Raw genomic sequence first — 5,028 nt, 5'->3', positions numbered from 1 at the left:
GATTTTGAATTTAGTTGATTTTGCTTTAGTCGATTTTAACTTTAGTCAATTTTGAATTCGGTCGATTTTGAATTCAGTCGATTTTGAATTCAGTTGATTTTGCTTAAGTCGATTTTGACTTCAGTCAATTTTGGCTTCTGTAGATTTTGGTTTTAGACTATTTTGACCGACTTTGGTCTTACAACTTCAGTCAATTTTGCTTCAGCCGATTTTGACTTTGGTTAATTTTGCTGTAGTCCATTTTGACCTCAGTTGATTTTAGTTCACTAGTTGATTTGACTTCATTTGATTTGAACTTTAGTCAATTTTTGATTTATGTCGATTTTGATTTATGCGTCCAAAGGGTCAAAGGCAGGAGAGTATAATATTATTGTTTAAAGTGTCCTTTTTAATTTGGTTCTGCAAATGAATGGCTACCGAGTAATTTTATTAACTTGGGAAAAGTTAAAAAGTGTTAGAATTCCTGTTGCGTTGCAATTTTGTTGATTTGAAATGATTCACAGAAATTCAAATGTAACATTGTCATCAAATTATCAATCAGCGCCATTTTGTTTTTTTGACAATTGAAAGGTCGGTCCCTGTTAAACGCCGAATCTAGATCCGTTTCGGCTTTCTATCAAATTGTGATCAGCTGACCAACACAACTGTCTTATTGTTGTTTTCCTAGTCAACTGAAGTTGAACGGAGAACTTTTAAATGTCGAATAAACAAAATGGCACTGATTTGAAGACAATGTTACATATTAATTTCTGCAAAAGAACTCCAACACTTGATTTTAATAATATATTGCTCACTACTTGCTGAAATTATTTTGGTAAATTACCTACTATAAATTTACTTACTTACTCTATATTGTGGAACAGTTCTCTCCGTACTTGAAAACATTATAAAATAATGTTTTCTAAATTATTTTTGGTACTATAAAGCAATACTCATTTTTTGTTAACATATTTCTGAAAGATTCGTGCTATTTACATGTCGCTTTATCGTAGAAATTACAGCTTTAAAATTCCCTATAGTTAAATTTTATTAATTTTAAATTAAAATGAAGTTATGTTTAAATTGAATTTGTTAAAATTATATTTTGGTTGCTTTCTAGTGACATTCCAAAATTAGTAAATCAGCTACATATATGAATGTATTTTCAAAAGATCTGTGAATATGTTAAAGTTTTAGAAACGCTTGATTCTTTGGTGCAGTGATTCTCAAAATAGGGGTACGCAAGTATCCAATATACGACGATTCAAGTATCTTGACGATTACCGTCAATCATCTGCACGGCAGTTTGTATACAGGAACACTTTGCCGACATTTTGTAAACTCGTCGATGACGCCAGTCTCCCACGAGCAGTTGGGCTAGGTCGTTGCATTCAACATTTTGTTATATATAGTGTATGATTGAGATCAATTCTAACAACAAAACAGTGAACAAAGAATGACAGGATATAAAAAATGACTGCTGCAGTAACTGTTCGTTTGTGAGTGAGGTTATGAACGCGTTCTAGTTTTGACATTTTGAGAATTTAACAATGATTGGTGGCGACGAGGGTCTTGTGATTATTATGACGGTAAGTTGTTTGCGAAGTGAGTACACAACATGAGTATCGAATACTTGCGTATCCCTGTGGAAGATGGATCATTAACCGGCAGTTCCCCTCAGGTTGTCAGCCCAAGTCATCTGCGGCTCTGTTTCTTTCTTAACCGAGAAAGCAATCTAATGATATTGAATTTCCGACAGTCGTTAACTGTGCCACATCCCAGTATGGTCCCAATAGCTGTATTAGATAATACATACTATATTATTAACGAGTAGAAAAAAATTGCAGGATGAAATATAATCAAAACAATTACTGTAATAATTAGAACAATCGGTCCTAGTTTTTGAGTAGTACACTGAAGATATAAACCAATAGAAATGTGCTGTGGGTGTGTTAATGTGCCCGAAGTCAGCTCAATTTTATTTTACTTCTGCTGAAATTGATTGTACATTTTAAAATATCGAAATTCTTGCTTGAAAATTTAATGAATTTCATTTGCCCAGAACTCGAAAGTCCGAAAATTAACTGGTGCATAAGGTTTGTATAGATCACATTTCTAAGGATTATTTGTTCAGTGGAGTAGTATAATTGGTGCTTGAATTTGTCCACAAGACTTTGATATAATGTAATTAATTCCTAAAAATATATATTATTGTGTACATAAAATATTAATGTTTTATGTTCTTGGTTTATTATTGGTTGGAGATAAAATCATTGTGTATAATTCATTACATAGTTTTGTATAATCATTATGTAATTGTGTATAATCATTATATTCCATTGTTTAATTATTATGTAATATAATATGATTAATACATACAATTTAATAATCATTTTATTATATAATAATATTAATTACGTAAAATGAGCTCACTTGCGGAAAAACAAGCATTATATGAAAATATCTATTCTTGTAAAACACTAAATATATATATATATTTTTTTTAAAGAAAGAGAAATATTCCCAGGTTACGAATAACCTGACAATATTTGAAAATCTCCTACTACCACCACAGTAAGCGGAAAATTTTGCTTGTGTTGTGATGGAGGACTTAGCTAGCCGAGGAATTGAACACACTACGCCCTGGTGGAACCCAAACGCGATGTTAACTAGGCCACTGACCGGCGAATATTAAAGTGAACAGTTATATTGAATAAAACATATATCTCTGACTATATACGAAAGATAAAGAATTCCTCCAGGCACTCTTCAAACTTACTGAAAGGGACGATACATCTCGCTATCAGCATCAGGTATTCAGCCTAGGATTTCTTTACGATCTAACTGGAATTGATGACACATCTCGCTACCAGTATCAGGGCTTGAGCCTACGGCCGGCTTGTGATTTCTGCTCGGTTCAAGGCTGTGCACTCGCTTTTGTAGGCCGTCCGGGGTACATCATTCGGTAGGTAGCAGGAGAGCGAGCCGCTGATTGGTAAACTGTGAGCTGCATATCATAGGACATCTACGATGAAATCCGTTTCTAGATAAGGATGCCGTATTAGGTGAGAGCGAGAAAGTTTTCGAGCTTGTGCGTTTTCATCCCGTTACGTTATGAGATATTGGCTGTTAAAATTTTACTTGTTTGTAGTGAAAATATTTATTTAACGAAAGTCAAATAAATTTATATGCAATAAGGTAGGTATTTCAACTTATAATCATCACTTTTATGTTTTTTTTTTTTTGAGTATTATTTTCCGTAAAACATCATTAATTTGCGTTTTCTTAACGTTGTGTTTCCACAATATAAAGTTTATTCAGTGTCAATTTCACTGCCGATTTTAAGAGCATAATTTTCATTAGTGATTGTACAAAATTGCAATACAATTTTCAGCCAATCGGCAAAATGCGGCTTTACAGAAAGAGGTCAAATAATGACAAATATTTAAATTACCAACCGCACAAACGGAAGTACGGAAAAAGAGTACACGCGCACTATTGGCCATCACTCTAGGCCTTGTACTGCCATCTGTTGGTGAGATATTAAAATGATTTTTGGTGTGAACAAAGATGGCGCATAGTTTTAATGGATTTGCACAGAAACAAAAGAGTTAATGCGCTGTTTTTGCGCAGGTGAGCTCAAATTATGATTTTATATAATGGTTATGTAATGATTTATTATTTCAGATTATAAAACCATCATTATTTTGTATAAAAATTAATCCTTGAAATTCTATCATTTGCAAAACTTATTTATAAGTATGTCGATTGCTAAATAGTGTATCAAAATTCCTGCGAATCAACATAAGAATTGAAATTAATTTGTACAGAAAGATCTCTAATGCATTATATTAATTTAAAGAAAGATTATAGCAGGTCCGATAGTCAGGAGTGGAGGTCTAAGCTCACAGTGGGTACCAACTACTCCTGGTTCAGAACAATTTATGCTTAATGAAAATTCTTCAAGTACGCACTAAATTATAGCTTTTTGTTTTCTTTTTTAATACAGAAAATTTCTTTCAAATATTCAAGTCATTCAAGTATTATTTAAGCCTATGAAATTATTATTATTAATATTATATTAATTAATTATTAAATTGCACTAAATGAAATTTATTTTTCTACATTTTGGATTTTAATCATATATTATATTATTTTTTATATTCCTCTTGTGATTTTTAAACAATTTAATTAAATACTAAATCTTTTTCAATGTGATTTTTCTGAGATAAAAAATTTTTCTTTAATATAAATAAAAATCGATATTTTTGTGCAATATCAATATTTTATTTGCTCAATTTTTGCAAAATCTGGCTTCTTTTTGAATATTTTAGTATTATGTAATTTGCAAGAGATTAAAAAATTTAAAAAACCCTCCACATTTTATAAATGATTTTTATTCACTTGGTTCAACATTTCACTATTAAAATAATTATCAATATAATTCTGACGTCTCCCACAAAAATGACACCACAGATAATAGTAACAATGGAGATGCGCCATGAATCACTATTAGTATCGCACCGCTTGCACAATGCGTTTCACTTTGTCTTTGTTTTTATCTATGCATGAAACGCATGACTTTCATTGCATAACAAATAATTACTCACCTGAAATATCCATACAAATTGAAAATATCGAAGACGGGAATTGAACCCGCACCTTCTGATTGCCAGTCAGGTGCTCTGAACCACTAAGCTACGTCGGCTTATTCCCAACCCGCCAAATAATTCAACGTGTACAAGTCTTTCAATCAACAATTATTGCTTATTATATTTTTTCACTTGTAAACAACCAACTTTATTTTTGTAGGAAAGACTTTGTTAGTGTGCTGAATTACCACTAGATGGCGTTGATACATAATATATCTACATTCGTTGGTGAAATGTTTGACTTGTCAAATATTATTATTGTAAACGGATATTTTAGGCGAGTAATTATTGCTTATGATAATTTGTTATCCTTTGTGCCATGCATAAAAAACAGTGTCTTTCAAAAAACATTGTTTTTCATTGCATAGCCACTTTGATAGTGCGTGCAGTTTGATCG

General features: G+C 31.7%; 1 non-coding gene across 1 annotated transcript; it reads right to left on the bottom strand.

Moving 5' to 3' along the window:
* Nucleotides 1-4,614: 4,614 nt before the first annotated feature.
* On the bottom strand, nt 4,615-4,687 carry TRNAA-GGC (transfer RNA alanine (anticodon GGC)). Its single transcript has one exon. It is a non-coding gene; the product is annotated as a tRNA-Ala (tRNA).
* Between the last annotated feature and the right edge of the window lie 341 nt (nt 4,688-5,028).

Source organism: Hesperophylax consimilis, chromosome 30 (genome assembly GCF_061612785.1).
Source record: "Hesperophylax consimilis isolate HC1 chromosome 30, BYU_Hcon_1.0, whole genome shotgun sequence".
NCBI lineage: Eukaryota > Metazoa > Arthropoda > Insecta > Trichoptera > Limnephilidae > Hesperophylax > Hesperophylax consimilis.
The sequence above is the reverse complement of the archived record's forward strand: the minus strand, read 5'-3'. Positions and strand labels throughout refer to the sequence as shown.